The sequence below is a fragment of the Dromaius novaehollandiae genome, chromosome 2 (genome assembly GCF_036370855.1).
Source record: "Dromaius novaehollandiae isolate bDroNov1 chromosome 2, bDroNov1.hap1, whole genome shotgun sequence".
Classification (NCBI taxonomy): domain Eukaryota; kingdom Metazoa; phylum Chordata; class Aves; order Casuariiformes; family Dromaiidae; genus Dromaius; species Dromaius novaehollandiae.
Genome location: NC_088099.1, coordinates 146,905,419 through 146,913,138, shown reverse-complemented (window position 1 = coordinate 146,913,138; position 7,720 = coordinate 146,905,419).

Sequence of the window (7,720 nt, the reverse complement as noted above, 5' to 3'; positions counted from 1 at the left end):
GGACTTTTATATGTCAAGTTTGTTTAAAAATTCCCTAACCTGCTCCTCCTCCACCTTCCTTGTTTTCCCACTGGTGCCAAGGACCTGGGATCCCTCAAAGCCAGTCTTAGCAGTAAAAAATGAGGCAATGGCATTCAGTACCTCAGCCTTCCTCAGGTCCTTTGTCATCAGGTCCTCTGTCACCTTTTGCTGCTGATACACCTGTAGAAGCTCTTCTTCTTGCTGCTCATGTCCCTCGCCAGATTCAATTCCTGTTGGACTTTGGCTTTCCTAATCCCACCCCTGCATACTTGGACCATGTCTCTATATTCCTCCTGGGTCACCTGCGCCTGCCTCCACCTCTTGTGTGCTTCCTTTTTATGGCTGAGTTTTGTCAGGAGCTCCTTGTTCATCCATGCAGGCCTCCTGCCACCTTTGCTAGATTTCCTGCGTATCAAGATGGATCATTCTGGAGCTTGAAAATCAGCCAGCGCTCCTGGATCCCTCTTCTCTCCAGGACTGTAGCCCACAATATCCTTCCAAGTTGGTCTCTTAACAGGCCAAGGTCTGCTCTCTGGAAGTCCAGGGCTGTGATCTTGCTATTTGCTCTACTCCCTTCTCTCAGGATCCTGAACCTCACCATCTCATGGTCGCTGCAGCCAAGCCTGCCCCCACCCTTCACATCCCCAACCAGTTCCTCCTTGTTTGCAAGTATGAGGTCCAGCAGAGCATCTCCTCATCGGCTGCTTGATCACCTGTGTTAGGATGTTGTCATCAATGCACTCTAGAAACCTCCTGGATTGCTTGTGCCCTGTTGGGTTGACCTTCTAGCAGATATTGGTGCTGTGCAGGGTTTTGTTAGAATGTCGAAATTCAGTATTTAATTGACTTTATTAAACAAAATCTTTGCCTCTTGTGAAGGTACTCATTTCCAAATAATACAGAGAGCATAAAAAAGACTACAGCCATGAGATTTTTTTTTTAAATCTTAGTTAACAACTCAGGTAATTTTATTTTGCAGTGCAGTCAGCAAACTAAGGAAATAGAAATGTAATCAAGATAGTAACAGAGAGATGAAAAGATAGAAACCGCTTACCTTATTCTGACCTCTGGGTAAGCATGTAAAACAAATGTATACCAGGAAGGGAAAACCATGCCACTGTCAGCGAAAGTGAGTCAGCTGAAAATTGAATTACCACCAGTTTAGTGAAAGAAATCTTGAATGAAATCCTGGCTCAAGTGAATTCAAGAGAAATAATTACTGGTTCTCATGAATATATGTGGCAGGATTTTACTGCTCTTGTTTAACAGATGAGGATTTTGTTCCTTTTTCTGCCAAGCATGGCAGGGTAATCTCAGACAAGTTGCCTGGGGTCACATTTTCAAATATACCCACTTAAGTTACAAACCTCAGGCTTTGGATGATGATTTCAGAACCTGTGCCCACCACAGGACTCTCTGAAGGCTCACCGTATCTGAAAATCCAGCAAAAGAAGTCACAAATGAGCAACCACTTTGCAGTCCTGCCCTTCTGTCTGAATGTATCACTTCTCCTGCCCTTTTACTGATTTTTATAGCCATAATATAGCAATGAAGGTATTTACAAAGACTGTGCAAGGATAAATTAAGGTTTGTGGGTTGTACTGAAATTAGTGCAGTAGATTCAAAATGCAAAATGCTTTTATACATTAATTTTGTAACTTTATTTTAGTGTGTAAAACTTTGTACTAACCTTTGCAGTTTTCTTTCAGCATCATCCAGCAGTCCCTAGGGGAACCAATTTCACTTAATCGCGATTTTCCTGCCTGGACAAATTCTGTTTGGCATCATAACTAATTGAGTTTAAAAAAAAAAGCAAAACCAGACTATAATATTACAGTGACTGGTCTGCTTAATTTGTTAGGTGCTTTTGTTTGATTTTCTAGGCCCTTGTTATAGGCAGTTTGTCTTTGATGTTCCCTCTCATTGTGTCTATTTCCAGTCATAAAACATCTGTTCTGTTCTCCACATAATTGGGAAAAGTCAAGATAATGTAATCAGGCAAACACCCTTTAGCTAGTGAATCTTCTTCCTCGTGGAAGTTTAGCTGAAAGAAGCACTATTTCTTTTATCAAGCAGTGATTGTTCACTAACCTGTTTGGTCTGGGTCCGGGCTAACAAAGAGTTGCAGTTTATTTTTCTATAATGAAGTCTTTGTAAATTTGGCTCCTCCTTGTGGATAATCTTTGTAACACAACTTTGGGCAACGTGGTCTAATCTCTGCTCTGAAAAATATTAGGTCTACATTTTTAAGTTGCCTAGCTTTAGGAACAGACAAAAATCATTAACGAATGGTATCCCAAAGCATTTCAGTTGTGTCAACATCCATTTCACACTTCCTGGCAGACATCCAGTGTTCACATACAAGACCAAGTCTCTCATGGTTATGCACTCTGCAGATGTTTTTGTAAAGAGCCAGACCAAGGAGGCACAAGGGGAGATGCTCTCCTGAAGAGACTGGTGAGCCCTTTATGCACGGTAATGGTGTTGGTAAGATTTTCATGAAGATCTGCAATGTGGAGGAAATTAAGAAACAGCCTAAATTACAATGGCTGCAGGGTGCAAATAGCTAATCTGAGCAAGACTGCTCAACACCCTTTGATTATTTTAAGTGAATTTTACATTAGGTGGAGGAACCACTCCTAGCAGCAGCTAACCTGGCACCAGGAAGGACCTGGAGAGGAAACTCTTCTAAAAGTGACCCAGTCTGTGTGTCCTCCCCCTCTGTTAGCATCACCTGACTGAGTGATGAAGTGCCGCAAAACCACCCGAGGAGTAATCCAGCCACTGAGCTTAACCTCTTTTGTGGATTTAACTGATGGTGTCATTGGGACAGGATTGTGATCACAGTGCTGTGATGATTCTCCTAATGACAAATAGCCAGGTGTATTGATTTTTCATTGGGATTAGGGTTATAACAGCAATGGAGGTGTAATATGAAAATAATAATTTAAAAATCCTTTTCCTAATATTTGTTGGCTAAGAAATTTGACCGAACTGTTATCCAATATCCATGCTATTGGGTGCAGAAAAAAACCTACATAGATTTTGGAAGCTTTTTCTGCACAAACCTAGATAAAATAAGCCAATCTGTTTGCCCTTTTTTTATGTGAGAAGAGGACATTCAACAGCAATGAAATGTAGTAAAACTTCTAAAAGAAAGGTTTCCTTATAATCCACCTGTAGGATGTGTTGTGAAAAGGGCCTGAATGAGTCATTGTCATAACCTCTGTGTCATGGTCCCGGAGAGAATCAGGGCATAAACAGCTGAGGTACTTGCAGCATTTTATAAAAAACATTTGGAATTTGGAATTACTTTCATATCTTTAAGGCTATGAGCTATTTTGAGCATGACAGGGAGTAAGATGTTTTATTGGGAAGTTATTTTTGACTACATACTGTGGATTTCTTGTACCTTTCTCTACAGCTTTTGATGTTGGCTTTGGAGATGGTATAGATGACACAGAATCGTGGAATATGGAAAGAATGCTGTAGTAATTGTATCCGTACGATGCATAGCTGCATGGATTTATTGGAAATTGTGTTCCTGGCTCAGTTATCCAAACAAATGCTTCCTGCAGAAGCAAATATTTCTATATGGTAATTAATGCAAATTCCTCATCCCAAAACGATGGAAGAAAGACACCTTTTAAAATTCAATACACATACTGTTCCTCAAAGGAACAATAAACTAGTCTAACCAGGTTGAAATGGACTAAGAAGACAAAGAATTTGAAAATATGTGAAGTGACAGATCTGATTTAGCAGATAGATATTTGATATATGAATAGATAAGCATTAAATTTTGACCAGCCTGCCCATCTTTCCATGCAGAGGACAGCCACTTTGTAAACAAGGCATGCATAGGTGTTCTTTTCTTTTAATATAAATTTTCTCTGCACAGCCTCTGTTCTGCATTATTAGTCCTATGTTTTATGAGAGAATAATCCTGTCATTTATGCAACAGTAATTCTGTCATGGTCCTGAAAAGAGCAGAGGTGCTACGTGCAGTCAGAGCTTTGCAGGTGAATTGCACAGTCTATAACCCAAGTTTTCAGCCTGGAAAGGAATCCTGTTCCCTAGCAGTAGTTAGAGACTTATTTTTGAAATGGAGTTTACTGAGCAGGCTACAGTTGGTCGTAGGCACTATCGATGCTTCTGATAAAGCAGATACTGACAGTTATCCTAGCTTTTTGCACTCAATGGTCTTCTGACCTGGGCTATCTGAAAATTCTTACGTTGCTAAATTTGGTCAGTAAAAGTCCGGCTTCCTCTGTGTACCTTATGGGAGGCAGGTAAGGCAGGCAAATAACTGGCTTGATTTACTGACAGCATCCTCCCTGCCTGCCCGAATACTGGTAGAGAACCTGTAGGTTCTTTTTTTTTCAGGTTTTAATTGGCAGGTTCCAGTTTGTTCATCTGACAATCGTGCCGGGCTCTGAAAGATAAGACAGCTGTAGCCTAGGAGATTCAGTTATCTCAAGACTGGGAAACTCTGGAAAACTCAACATTGTTTGCAAGTTCACAAACTTTGAAATAAGCCTTAACTTTGTTAATGTTTGCATTACTAAAAAACTCACCTTGTATTTGCAGTTGTCAGAGTTATATCCGGGATACTGCAGCTTTTACCTATATGCACAAGAGGTGCTATATGTAGTGCCAGAGAGAGACTGCTGTGCAGTAACCTCCTGGTTTCCTTTTACTGGCAGTATTTGTACTGTATCTGTGTACTTTCTGAAAAGAGACATAGTGGAAACTCAGCCTCTCTGGGGAGACAAAAAGTGCGTCATCATTCTCTGAAACAAAAAATGCATCTGTTTGCGTGATGCCCCGTATGCCGCCCTTCAGGTCTTCAGCTCTTGGGAGGAACGGATAGGGGCTGAGCTGTTGAAATTACAGGATAACCTTACTGCATTGTTGAATACTGCTTTGAATTTTTAGGAGGAGATATTCACAGCCTTTGAATTTACTCCATGTGACTGCTTGAAAGCAACATCTGAACTTCTTCTTCTTTTTTTTTTTTTTTTTTTTTTTTTTGTCATTTCTTATATTTGTCATAAAGTTTGGCCTAGCTAAAATGCTGCTAGCAGGGGCTATCCGGCAGAGCTTACCCAGCTCACGAGTCTGAGTGTGCATGTGCTCTGGCTGGCACAAATTGGATGACTCATGTGTCAAGAACATCTCCTCTAGATTCAGTTCAACTTTATAGCTTGAGATTACTCTGTCTTTGCCTTTCAGCTGACATCAAAGAGTGTTAAAATATATGGGGCTTTGTCTCCAGGCATTTTCCTTCATTTAAACTGGAATTTTCAAATGTTTCCATTTCACAGGGCAGCAAATAGAGTATTTTGTGCTCAGAAAACATTTCCCTTAAATGGCGCACGCTGAGCAGCCACGTCCCTTTTCAAATCCCTCCTTCCATTAATTGGCCTTTGCACTGTTTACTTAAGCAGACAAATGCTCTTAAAAAGACAGACTCTTCACTATGTTTAAAACCATCTTTCTGCAGGGAATTACTGGAAACCTCATTACTCAATATTGAATGTAAATATTGTCATTTGGTTAGGATCGAGGCCTGCATCTTTATGGGTGAGGCCTTCATTTTGCTCTCTTTTTCTCACTCCTCCTCTTCCTCCTGGCAGCTTAGGCAGGCAGTAGCTCTCGCAGGTATTGAAAGGACCGGTCGCTCCAGTTCTTCAGTCCCTCTAGACATATGAAAAATTCAAAACAGTTTCTAACTTAATTTTCAATTTATAGTAGGGAAACCCCAGTACATTTTTCAACTAGCAGCTAAAATAGACAGGTATCAATCTCTAAAACCATTTACTTTATCTATGGTGAAGATAGATAGTTACATAGGAAGCAAAATGCAGTGAAGCAAAATGAAATAAACACCCAAAGAATAATGCAAGCTATGGCAAAAAGTAATAGGTGAGAGAAGGGTGAAAGGTATGCCAAAATGAACATTATAAGCTTTGGAGTAGGAAATCTGTTTCAAACAGTTCATTTTTATATCCAAAACAAAGCACTTGCTTGGTACACTAATGTGCTAGGGTGTTCTTTGGTGTGACACACAGATAGCAGGAATAATTTTAAATTAGCACTCAAATGGAAGAGTTCTCTGGAGAAGTTTTTGTTCTGTTTTCAACCATACATTTAATATGGATGTTATATTGCAACACACATTGTTCCACCAAACCTACAGTCAGTTTTCATTCATGTAAGATGGCTTGGCTCAAGCTCTGAGAATGAAAAAAATCAGTTCACCATTGTCGCCTTGGTGCTGTTTTGACACTTGGACATTTGTTATTGCCGTTGAAGTGGATGTTCTGCAGATGCTGTTATTAGTGAAGACACTTTCCTTATTTAATAAGAAGGAATGTTTTCTCATGATCTACTTGAATGGCCACTTGTTTCCAGAAGTTTTAAAATAATATTATTATAATGTTAAAAGGCCAATACAATGATTGGTCTTTCCCAACATGCTGACCTGTTTCTCTAACTGTTTTGCACTTGGACAAACTGTGTGCTTAGACAAACCAAATTTAAACAATTTTAGAAAGGTTTGTCCTCACCTGTAGGCTTCTATAAAGCCAAACTGCCCTTCTTCCTCTTGTTTAGTCACCTTTCAGTCAATTGGATCCATTCTTCCTGTATAATCTGTCACTGCTTATTGTAAAGAGTCAGCAGACCTGATCATCTCTTTCACATCTGCCTCTCGATTCAGGCCTAATTGGCATAGATACCTGCAGTACCTGCCCTGCAGTATCTCAGCAACATAAGGGATTGCAGATACTGAGCAGACTCTCCACCACTGTGGAGATGCTTTGGGGATTTAATTCTTTTTCTTGGTGGTTTCCTCATATCCCCTCTCAGTATTTGAAAGCTATGCTGATGAGGGGAAGTGACAGCCCCATGTGAAAGCCTTACATCTGCTGCACTCAGGAAGACCATCACCACTAGCTTCTGCAAATTTGTCCTGGGACTCACCGGATCTCCTGAAGTCCTGGAGAACAATGTTCTTAGCTCCTGCGGGAAGAGCTGTTATACAGCAAGATGATAAGAAAATAGGGGATCCAACGTTTTCTGAGAGATGTTGGACCTACCATCCATATCCAAATGGACTATCGTGCGCACGTGACAGTCATTGTGCCTGCATGGGTCAATGGTGCATGAGCAGTTAGGTGCAACGGGTGATTCATCCACCCTATCAGAAGTGACAGGATAAGAGTCCAATGACAAGCAAGTCTAGGAAAAAAATGGCCACCCAGAAACAAGCCACTAAGCTGGCTACCCACCATTTTGACAGAGATCTTACAAGGGTTTGTTATGTAAACAGTCTAAACCCACCAGCAGAACTATTAATTTTAAGCCCTACTCGCAACTTATCATAGAGAAAGGCAGGATGCATTACTTGTAGAGCTACTCAGAAATGCATCACTATAATTAATTTTGCATTTGAAAGTGCCAATTTCACAAACTATTTATTAGAAAAGGACAATTGCAATAAATTTAAAAACTCTTCAAAAAATACCTTAAACTTGTTCAGATAGTCTATTTTGACTTTTCTGAGTGAGATTTTTAAACAGCCTCATTTTGAAATCTAGACTTGCAGTAAAATTAAAACCAAATTGAAACAAAATATTTGATCTTGACAATAAAGAACTGAGATGTCTAATCTAAAGTTATTCTTTCACATTTT